Here is a 12,299-nt window from a genome sequence, read left to right as displayed (position 1 = left end):
TCTCTTCAACCTAGAAAACTTCCAGGGACTGATTCATTCCCTATCTGCTTGATTGGGAAAGAACTCTGCCCAGCTGAGCTTTCAGATTAGAGTGCAATGCTGGGAGACATCTTATATGCAGATGTGTGAGACCCAGCTATAACAATGTGTGGAGGATGTTATTACTCTGATGAAGTCATAGTCCAATGACTACAGTCCACTCCAATGGTTATTGGAGGTGGGTCCTTTGGGAGAACTTGCCCCTTGTGAATTAAAGTAGTATGGTTATATTTTTTTAAAATGACCCCCAAACATATGGGGAAGTAGCTCAGAGATAGCAGAGTGGGAGTCTACGTGAGAGAGACAGAGACAGAGACGAAGGACAGAAATAGACACGGTGACCAGAGAGTTCACATTCTACTGTGGTGCTGGAAAGCCACTGGGAATCCAGCCTTCTGCAAAGGAACTAGAACCTCACCAGATACCAAATCTGATAATACCTTGCTGTTGACTTCTGCCAGAACTGTAGCAAAAGAATGTTGTTGTTTATAAGTCTGTGGCACTGTGTAGAGCACAAGAGCAGACTAAGTTTCTAAAAGCAAAAGATCGTGTCTGGGTTTCTGACCCGAGGTAAAAAATTTATAGTGTTTTAAACCACTGGGTTTTAGTGTCACTTGTAATACAGTGACAAATAATCCCTGCTGTGGCACTGGCAGACTGTACTGAAGGGCTCATAAAGCTCCTGTGGCAGCTAAGCAATGGGTTCTTCAGTGCAAGGACATACTGTCCAAAGAGAACATGAAAGGACAGAGATGGCAGAGCCTGCTCACTCTCTGCCGGGGGAATTAGGAACAAATTTAAAAGTCTCACTCTTTTTCTCCAGAGCTCTGTGAGATGAGGATTCATGCTCTCCCTTTGAAGAATAAGATTAATGTAAGGATTAACAAAATACTTAGAGAGCAATTAGCAGAGAGCCTGGAAAATAACAGATACTGAAGAAATGCTCTTCAGTTCCCCTTCCCTACCCTACAGGGAAGCAGAGTCTGGCTAAGCAGCAACAACGGTGGATGCTAGAATCACAGACTGTGTCTGTAATTATCACAGCCTTAGAAGAGAGAGCTACATGGATAACTGATGAGTTAAGATTCAGAACTAATCCCACTCACTGAAAGCAATGGGCCAGAACTACACTGTATACAACTCGCAAAAAGTTAATTTAAAAAAAACATTGTTTTAAACATATGGTACATTTTCTCCCTACTCAGGATGCTAGCGCTCATGTAAATATATAGAGGTGCATATATAAAATATATTTATGGCATGAAAGTAGAGGGGGGTTGCTTAGGGGAAAGAAGGAAATAATCAGGAGGAGGCATGGGAGAAAAGAAAGAGTATGTGTAAATACCGTCAAAACACATGATATTCTTGAGTAGTTACATGTATGACACCCATCTCTGTCACATAAACTAACAACAACAACAAAAAAAACAGTTCTGAGGTGACAATTGGGGACTCTGCCTACACCACCCTCCTCTTAGAGATTCACAATTCACCTCAGCACATCAAGGCCCTGAAATATTCCACAACCTGTAAGCCACTGCAACATTGTTCAGACTAGTATTTTCCTATCTTGTGTGAAACTTGTAGCACACTGTTCCACAGCCTGTCTTTCTGAAGCAGGGATCTGGATCAATAGTAATTAGTTCTTTGTATCCCATGCTGAGCCAGCCTTCCCTTCATTGCCAGGCACAAACAGTCCCTGCAGAGAAGGACATCAAGCAGCCAAATGTGTGTGTGTGGGCGTGTGTGTGTGTGTGTGTGTGTGTGTGTGTGTGTACAGAACATCAAGCAGCCAAATGTGTGTGTGTGTATGTGTGTAGATAACATCAAGCAGCCAAATGTGTGTGTGCGCGCGCGTGCGTGCATGCGTGTGCGTGTGTGTGTGCTGTGTTTTTAAAGAAATCAGCCCTTAGAACCATCCTGTCACTGGTCTGTTTGGAGAGAAGGAGCGGTCCTCACTTGTGAGCTCAGCCACGCCGACTTATGTAGAGTCAGGTTACAGAATTCAGCACTGCCTGACAACCACAGTTATTCTCAAACTAAATATTGCTAAAAAGCCCTTTGAGAAATAGCAACCAGAGATGAAATGTAAGATTTAGAAGAACAAACATTTCCCAAAGTCATTCCTTCTGCTCTCAAATCTTACAAATTGGCCTAAACCCTCTGTTACCAATATGTATGGTAATCTTTAAAGCCTACAACAAGAGTAATAAATAAAATTAAAATAAGTATAAAAATTGTTTTAAAAGCAGTTCATATCAGTACTACTATGCTGTCCATTTCAGCAGGAAATTAACTGTGAGGGCAAAGCTGCATCAGTAACCTACGCTGCCTTCATGGCCTTTAAAATGACTTAAAGCCAGTGAAGTTGAGTCTTGAAAGGTTTCATTACCGTTAAAGGAATCGTCCATTCACCAGTCTCCTCCCTAACGTTAATAAGATTTCCCTCGCACATAAAATGTAATTACCCGGCCTCAGAATGAATGGAGGGGCACCCATCTTGCCTGGGAAAGTAATAGATCCTCGGTTGCTTTTCTAGCTGCCCAGCCTTCCACTCAGATCCTCTCTGAGAGATCTAACTCTACATCTCTGCCTTGCTCGAAACAGTCCTCTGTTGTGGATAGCCCTGATGCTGTTTGTATTTTGATGCTAATTCTGCTTCCTAGAGGAGCGGCCTGGGATGAACTGGGAGAACTGATGACTGGAGTCAATCAGTACTCAGGTGATTTCAGGTGAGCCTTCTCCTAATGAATAAATATTTCAAGGAACCAATCACTGGGTCAGTAGGCAGGACTACAGGGTTGGAACAAAGGACTGCAGAAGAGGAGAGGAGAGTTGGCGGGTGGACAGGAGAAGAGCCTGGAGGCCAAAGTGTAGGTAGCAGAGCACCCCACCCCCACCCCACCCCTGTTCTGGGATCCACTACCGGAGGATTTAACTTACAGTGGCTTACAAATTAGAATGCTAGCTGCTGCACCCAACAATTGTGTTACCTGTTGATTCTAAACTTTCTTGTGCGGTGTTTTCCTTCACACAGAGACTCAGCTGAGTTCCAGAGAAAAGGCAGGGCACCCCCACCAGCCACAGGAATTTGGAAGCGTGGGGCTGGCATGGCAGTGGCCCACCACGGGAACTTAGTGAGCCGGGTAGAGAGATTTTGCATAGATTGCTTTTTTTAATATTTCAAACTAGAGTCCTCAGGCTTGTAAAGATTGTTGGATGTGCGAACACCAGACTATGACTAGAAGCATAAATTACACCTGTCTTAGCCACTTTTCTATTCCTCTGATAACACAGCATGGCCAAGGTAACTTGTAGAAGAAAGGGTTAATTAAGCTTACAGTTTCTGAGGGTGAGTCCTGTGACCCCTATGGCAGGGAGCAAGGCCACAGGCAGGCAGCCATTGTGCTGGAGCAGTAGCTGAGACTTACATCTTTATCCTCAAACAGGAGGCAGACAAAGCTATCCAGGAATGTCTTGGGCCTTTAAAGCCTCAAAGCCCACCTCCAGTGGCACACCTCCTCCAACAAGGCCACGCCTCTTAATCCTTCCCAACCAGTTCCACCAAGTGGGAGCCAATCATTAAGACATGAGCCTATGGAAGGGGGAGGCATTCTTATTTAAACTAACACAATGCCAGTTTTAAAAGGGTGGGGGGGGAATAAGAATTCCAGCCTGCATGAAAAAGCCAATGTTAAGGAACTGATGGGAAGGAAGATAGATAAGTAAAGTTGAGAGAGAATTAAAGGAGCCTGAAAAGCCTAGAAGGACTTACTTATGTGATATAATAACGATTTTATTACAAAAAAAAAAAAAACATTCATTTTATTCCGTCTTTATTACTCCAACACAGAGCACCGGGTTCAAATCCTTACTCTGCCTCTTCCTAAGCAGAGTAGCTCTGGTAAGGCACACAGTCTTCCCGAGTCTTAGTAAATCAAAATTGTATTTAATGACAGATTCCATGGTGGGGGAAATAACAATACATTAGACAGGATGGTTTTTTTTCCTCTCTAATATAAAATTTTAGAGACCACATAGAAGTACGCCTGGCCACACTGGGTGGGTGGCTACTGTCACTGTCAATGTTACTGTCATAAAATATGACCTCAGCATCCATGGCCTTCCATGGGATGGAATAAGGGGGAGGTAGAAGCGATACAAGGTGTGTATCAGCATCCCACAGGAGTTGACAGTAAGCCACCTCTATGTGCTCATAATCTAAATCCCACTGGCCATTTCTCACTAAGGACCACACCTACCAGCAAAGGAATAGAACCCACCAACTTTAGGCTGAGCAGTCATACAGCTACTCTGGAACAGAAAACAAATAAATACTAGGAGACAACTGACTGTTTGAACCACACTACAGTTTACTTTAGGATGGACCTAAGATGGGCTGTACAAAATGTATCTGAGACACTAACAACAATAGGAAACGAAAGTCTATGAGCAGGAGTCCAAAAACACAAACCAGAAGACAAAAAAATAACAGAATCAGGATGACAAAGAGCAAGCGTTGATTATCAAATATGGACTACAAAATTAATAAGCTTTAGAGGAAGTTCTCTTCAGTAAAGTAGGGACTGGGGATGTAACTTTTGCCTGACATATGTGAAACACTGGATTTGATTCCCAGCACTGGAAAGAAGGAAGAAAGGGAGGGAGGGAGGGAGGGAGGAGAAGGAGGGAGGGAGGGAGAGAGGAGAGGGAGGGAGAGAGGAGAGGGAGGGAGGGAGAGAAGATAGAAGGAAGAAGTGGGAGAGAGAATGTGAAAGGGTAAACAGCAGATTAGATTGAGTTGAAGAAAAAATTAGTGAGACAGAAGACAGATATCCTGGTTAGAGTTTCCCTTGAAGCCAATTTTGATGAGGGAACTGGAGCAAAGAATTTACATGGTTTTCCTATGTTGACACAGTTACTATAACACATATAGTAAAACTAGAAACAAAATGGCAAAAAGAACTGAAGTGAAATTAGTGATTATCTCTAAAAAGAAGGAGTTAGGGCTGGAGGGTTGGCATCATGCTTTTCCAGAGCAGTCAGGATCAGTACCCAGAAGCCACAGCGGCTTACAACTGCCCGGAACAGCCCCCAAGAATCTGAACTCCCTCTTCTGGCTTCTGCAGGCACCTATACTCACACATGGCATACATTCACACAGACACACACATACATATTATTCTTTTCAAAACAAATTTTTATAAGATGTAGGAGCTTCGAGCATCCTGGAAACATTCTTTACACACAGGGAGAAAACATACGTCTTCATGTATTACTATTACTTAAACGTAGTATTGTATACTTTCTTTCCTATATATGATGTGTTTTATACCGTATTATCAAAAAGGAAAGAGTAACATAAGCAAACATTCAGAGGTAAATGAGGAGCTGGGGGGTGGCTCAGCAGCTGAAAGGACCTGCCACAAAAGCCTGGCGAGCTTAGCGGGACCCCACACTAAGGCAGAATGGGAGAGGCCACCCCACATGTCCTCTGACCTCTGCAAGCATACCAGGGCATGTTCACACACAACCACAAGCACACACACAAAATAATTATTCTTTTTAAAAGAGGCGAAAAGGAACTTAATGAAATAATTTATTAGAATCAAAAATATACAAAACGAATTTCAATTCAAAGGCATACAGCAATACTAGGTACATTAAACAATCCCATTTGACAGGGCCAGTCCAATCTTGTACAAAAGCCTTACAATGAGGAAAGGACAGCAAGGAGCCCTCTAACTGACTGAGACACACACAAGCACACACTAGCTGGGGCTCGACAGGCACAGAAATGTTTACTCTGCGTCTAAACGGAAGAGCCATGAATGATCCCCGCTTTGCTTTTTAAAACGACAGACTCTGGAATAAGGCATGGTCTTGACTTGAGTAATTCCCTGTTTGTGAGACCAGGGACCATTTGTTTTGTCATTTCCTCCCAGGTCCAATGAAGACCAGAAATGTGTTGTGAGGTTAAAACAGACAATGCGTATAACAGCAGGGTACCCAGCTTATATTAATAGTACATCTGCAAAGGTTGGTGTTTAGTAGAGCAAACATTGGCCTCTTTTATTTGCCTGTCTTCATTTGGAGGGACCTACTCTGGTTTTAAGTGGCCCTGCACCTCTCTAAATAGGAGGCGATAGCCCAAGCCAAGATAATGTGGGCAGAGTCACAGAGAAGGAGGCACCATCTTCATTGACTCGCTAGCTCCAAGTGTGTAGGCTAGAGCCTAGGCACTGGCCAGTCTTGGAGCCAGTAGCGGCAGCCTGAAAGTGAAACCAACTCAGGAAAAAGCAGGACAGGGGAGAGAGAGAGAAAGAGACAGAGACAGAGAGAGACAGAGACACAGAGAGACCTGTGGCATCCTTAAATCCAGCCACATCTAGAGAGGTCCATACTTCAAATATATTTCTGTCTCTTCCAAAACTCCTATCTAATGAATGAGTTAACACAGAAAAAAACAAAAAACAAAAAAACCCAGAGTGAGCCAATTAGCTACTTTTTGTTTGGTTGGTTGGTTTGTTTTGTTTTTCGAGACAGGGTTTCTCTATGTAGCCCTGGCTGTCTTGGAACTCACTCTGTAGACCAGGCTGGCCTCGAACTCAGAAATCTGCCTGCCTCTGCCTCCCAAGTGCTGGGATTAAAGGCGTGCGCCACCACTGTCCGGCTTCAATTAGCTACTTTTACACCATAAATACACCTTCAGTTTCTGTTGTGTGCCTTCTTGTTAATTCTTTTGCCGTTGTTTTTCTATTTTAACTAAGAACTACACCTTTGCCCCCTTATCCATGGGGGATTCATTCCCGCTGGATGGTAGAAACTGCAGATATTATCAGACTCTGAGTACTGCTTCCTCCTATACAGACGTACCTACCTGAGATGAAATTAAAGTACGCATCAGGCACAGTACAACATAACAAAAAAAATAAAGTGGGGTGATTATAATTATATACTACAATAAAATTACCAGCATCACAACTTTTATGGGGCCATTGCTAAGTAAATAAACAAGGGTTACATCAACACAAGCGTACGCTGCCATGACAGTAAGTCAACCTGATAACCAAGAGGGCTGGCTGTACGTGACTGTAATAGGCTGTAATAGGATGGTTGTATATGGTATGGGGACACTGGGCTACAGGATGAGTCAAGTCTCTGGTACAGAGCAGGACAGCCCAGGATTTCATCGTTTTCATTAGTAAATTTCATTCTTTGACAACTCGATACATGTACACTATGCATTCTGATCAGTTTCTACACACACACATACACACACACATACACACACACCAGGTGGACTCACCAGTGGCTATTCAATTGGTTACCATGCCTTCTTCTCACTCAGAATTTGTTGGTTGCCAACAAATGGGAGTCTGTAGGTCCTTTCCCTCCATAGCTGACTGGTAGGCGTGACGTTTGTGGACCCAGTGCTAGTAAACACAGCTGCTGGGAGTCTGTGGTCACCATGGCCTTCCTTGTGTTCTTAGAGGATGGTATCTCACACCCCTTCCCCCATCTTCCAGCTCTGACATTCTGCTTGCCTCCTCTCAAAATGTCCCGTGAGCCTTAGGATAGTGGGAGGAATCCTTGTTTAGAGCCCAGCCTTCAATCTTCCTTTGTCCTCTAGGGACCGTCTAGTACACCCAGGGGTCCTTGCACTTAACTCCATTCACTGAAAAGACAGGCTTTTCTGTTTAAGCCTGAGGGTAGCCTTCGTCTGTGGCTACAAATATTCAGGGGGGAGTTTGATGCTATGTCAATCCAGCTAAGCGGCCATCTTAGGTTCCTTTTTAGGCTAAAAACACGCTTAGGAAAAAAAAGACATTTTCCTTCCTTATTTCTTTGATTATGCTTTTGCATTTCTTGCCAGATTATTTTTTTTCCTGCAGAATAATTATTATTCAAAGAATTGGGATCTCCAAAACATTTCACCCAGCAGCCGGCACACTACTTCTGATAGCCTATTCCTGGAAGCTGTGCTGTTTAGCCCTTCTCACAACTGTCGTTTCTACACGCACTCTCTTCCTCCATGGCTCTGAGCGCATCATTTGCTGCCTCCACCCTACTATCTTTTAGCTGTTATATTTAGCTTTATGGAGTCTTTTCTTGGGCTTTTCACATATTTTCCCATAACAGCTTCCTCTTCTTCTAGAGAGGAAATATCCCCTTATAATTTTTTTTTCACATTTGGAGCAGATATTTTCTAAAATTGTTCTCTGATTCATACAGTAGATCTATTTTAGATGCAGGCAATCTTCCTGAGTCATCAGGACAGGATGGCGTAAATGTGCAGATTTCGAATTGTTCGCTCAAGGTTCAAATCCCAGCCTTGTCACTTGTGAGTTCTGTATGTTTGGATAATGTTCTTAAAGGCTGGAAAATGGTACTCTGTGTCTGGGCTAATGAGTTTTTGTCAGCTTGACACAAAGGAGAGCCACCTGGGAATTGCTGCCATCAGATTGGCCTGTGATCATGTCTCTGAGGTCTTTCTTGGTTGATGTTGAAAGGCCCAGTCCATCCCATCATGGACAGTGGCACCCCTAAGCAGGTAAACTTGGGATGTACAGGAAAAGTAGCTGAGCAAGCTGGTAAACAGTACTCCTCCTCTATGGCCTCTGCCTCAGCTCCTGCCTCCTTGTTCTTACCTTAGCATCCCCCAAGGGTGGGCTAAATCCTGTAGGCCAAGTGAACCCTTGCCTACCCTAAGTTGCTTTTGGCCATGGTGTTTGTCACAGCTACAGAAAAGCAAATGAGGTCCATGCCTCCCAGAGTCACAAGGCTAATAACACATGTAAAATGACGAGAGCCATTGCAATATATATTAATTATTACCAAAACAATGGACAACTCGACTTGTGCTGCTGCTTGTAATCCTAACACACTCCCCCTTGACTTAATTTGAGATGCACAGTTCCCCCTGGCTCTGCTCAAACTGGTATGAGGTCTTCCTTCTTAGTAACAAAAGCCAAGACTGTCTCTTCTCATTAAAACAGGCTTAAAGCTGGAAAGAAAAATCAGACATTATCTATGTAACCATGAGACAAGTACAGATGTAAACATGGATTGTTTGATTGAATTTTATAATTCCTACTGCTGACAATTCTTCTAATACAGATTAACAGAAGGATAGAGCCTTTAGGCCATTACCACTTGAGGGTCTACATAAAAGAAATGTTTCCCGCAACACTAAATAGTGCTTTTAAACTCAAGATTCCTTCTTTTATCCCAATAACCTCAAGTCTCATGCCCCCAAGCCCAACCCTGCCAGGCTGGCAGAATTGGGATAAAGAGGCACACATTCTGCATGTGGGTAGAATGGATCTCAGTTCTGTACAGCTCCCTCGAGGTGCCTGTGAAGTGTCCAGAGCAGCTAGTACAGGCATGAAGGGAGCCCAGCGGCTTGGCTGACAGCCCTTCACTCCAGACAGTCGAGGCACCAGGACAGGGTCTAACAGATGCCCATTTAGAGAGTCAAATTCCTCAAATCTTATTAAAAAAAAAAAAAAAAAAAGTCCACTAAAAAGAGGCACTTACTCCAGAGCTTGCAGTTCTACTAAATGTCTACATAGGGATGAGGACCAACTCCAGCTGTGCTGAGACTCAATGAAAATCCAGAGAACTGGGAAATCACAGGAGGTAAGACAATAATCACCTTACCATGCTCCTTTCAACCACTGGCGATTGGTTGAAAGGGAAAGTCAGTCGAGAAATTACCCCAGGCGTGGGGCAGGTCTACTTGGTGCAAACCTGAAGACAGAATCTCTCGGTAGGCTTAGATGGGATCTGAAATGGAGGGTGAACTCTTTGTATTTCTTTCAGTCCGTTACTCAGCTGAGTGGATTAGAGCTCACTGCTCTAGGTAATTACCGTCACCAACAGTGCTGCAGTCGGAAAGGTCAAGGAAAGGATGAGCTGGTGAACCACGTTCCACTCCCATCTCATTTCATGGAAATCCATCCTTCTCATTCATTCACTTAATAAACATCTGCAATTGAATTTAATGTGCCCCCAGCTGCTATTCTGGTAAGACCTTCTGGGCTCATTAAGAAAGTAGCTAGCAGGATGGAAGAGGTCAGCCCCTCCCCCCATGGAGAATAATGTTTGTTGAGTACATATCATGTGTCAGTTACTGTCCTTTCTGTTGTGGATGCTGCTGCTGTTCTAACTGTGTAAGAGATGGGCGAGGGTCGGGGTGAGAGAGGACTAGGGCATACACATGTATGCAGAGGTCAGAGGACACATTCAGGAGTCAGCTCTCTCCTACTATGGCTTCCAGGTGTCATATTCAGGTCCTCAAGATTTTGTTCCAAGAGCTTTTTTTGCTCAAGAGCTGAGCCATCTCACCAACTCTTTACCAAGTCTTGCACCCACACCAGTCTCTCTTGAAAGTCCTCCCTGCCCCTCCGGTCAATGTTTTGTTTTTCTGTCATGGGGGCAGACTATCTCACCATGACTTATAGGAAGGTGGTTCCCACATAGCCTTGATTTGTCAGTGATGTAAGTGTACAGGAAAGAATACTGTGCCCTTTGTCCTCCTAACACTGGCCTAATGGTGTCAGACTCATGTCAGTAGCAGCTTGGAAGGAGTGTTAGTGTTTGTATCATTGGGGTGCTGGTAGGAGCAGATAGGATAAATGTTAAATAGTCCTAATATCTGGTCTCTTAAAGAGCACACATCCAATAGACATCTACATATGTGCTCATATGTCAATAGACATATATATATATACATATATATACACACATATATATGTATATGTATATGTATATGTGTGTATATATATATGTACTCATATGTATAATAAACATTGGTGAATGTAACTTTGTTACACATATGTATGAACACATATGTAATTATTCTAAGACAAAATCTAGCTATCTCACGCAGTGTGGCCTTGAAATTCCAATGTAGCATAACCTAGGTTGGCCTCGATCCTCCTGCCTCTGCCCCCTAAATGCTGGGACTACAGTTGGGTGACACCATGCCTACTCTATTTAAAATTTTTGAATAAAAAGTGTATTTTTCAACAGGAGTGACATTTTTCTCCTACTTGTTACAAATAGTGCCAGAAGTATCCAAAATGCCAGCATCGTAACACTTGAATATTTTTTTGAAGGAGTTTTTATTTTTAAATCTTCTAAGTCTTCTTTCAGTTGCATGTCTCTCCCAGCAAATATAAAATTATCCACTGACTTCTGCAAAGGCTTGTTGTACCTACGTGTGCTTGGTATTAAGGGCATCTGCTGTGTCCTCTGATTGGATGTGGCCAATTCTCTCCCCCACCCCGCACCTCTCAGCTGAGATCTTGGATCCTAAATAGATACTAAGTAGAACAATAACAATGAGGCTTATTAACAGGTCCGCCTGTCCCTGGGCAGTCAGGCAGACGATTGTCAGGGCACTGTCTTAAGAGTTTCCCTGGCCGGGCGTGGTGGCGCACGTCTTTAATCCCAGCACTTGGGAGGCAGAGGCAGGCGGATTTCTGAGTTGGAGGCCAGCCTGGTCTACAGAGTGAGTTCCAGGACAGCCAGGGCTATACAGAGAAACCCTGTCTCGAAAAACCAAAAAAAAAAAAAAAAAGAGTTTCCTTTGCTGAGGGGAAACCTCATGACCAAAAAGCAAGTCGGGGAGAAAGGGGCTTATTTGTCTTATACTTCCAAATTGCTGTTCATTATTGAAGTAAGTCAGGATGGGAAGTCAAACAGGGCAGGAGCCTGGAGGCAGGAGCTTATACAGAAGCCATGGAGGGGTGCTGCTTACGGGCCTACTCAGTCTCCCTTCTTATAGGACCCAAGACCAGCAGCCCAGGGAGGGCACCACCCACCAAGGACTGGGCCCTCACCCACTGATCACTAAACGCCTTACAGCTGGATCTCATGAAGGCATTTTCTCAACTGAGACCTCTTCCTCTCTGAGGACTCTGACTTGTCAAGTTGACTCACAAAGCCATCCGGCACAGACATTTTTAAACACTGTTAACTCATTATTGGTGAGTGATCTTTACTGTAAGTGACTTTTTTTTTTTAAGATTTATTTATTTATTATATGTAAGTACACTGTAGCTGTCTTCAGACACCCCAGAAGAGGGCATCATATATCATTACTGGTGGCTGTGAGCCACCATGTGGTTGCTGGGATTTGAACTCAGGACCTTTGGAAGAGCAGTCAGTGCTTTTAACCACTGAGCCATGTCTACAGCCCAATAAGTGCCTCTTTTTAATGGACATTTTTTTCCTTTAAATAAAGATTTGGG

At 43.6% G+C, this 12,299-nt stretch overlaps 1 long non-coding RNA gene across 3 annotated transcripts in view; it reads right to left on the bottom strand.

The window, feature by feature from the left end:
* Window positions 1-12,299, bottom strand: part of LOC116069138 — a 93,163-nt gene that overhangs the window by 67,815 nt on the left and 13,049 nt on the right. The window lies entirely within an intron of this gene.

Source organism: Mastomys coucha, unplaced genomic scaffold (assembly GCF_008632895.1).
Source record: "Mastomys coucha isolate ucsf_1 unplaced genomic scaffold, UCSF_Mcou_1 pScaffold22, whole genome shotgun sequence".
NCBI lineage: Eukaryota > Metazoa > Chordata > Mammalia > Rodentia > Muridae > Mastomys > Mastomys coucha.
This window is presented reverse-complemented; position numbering and strand designations above follow the sequence as displayed.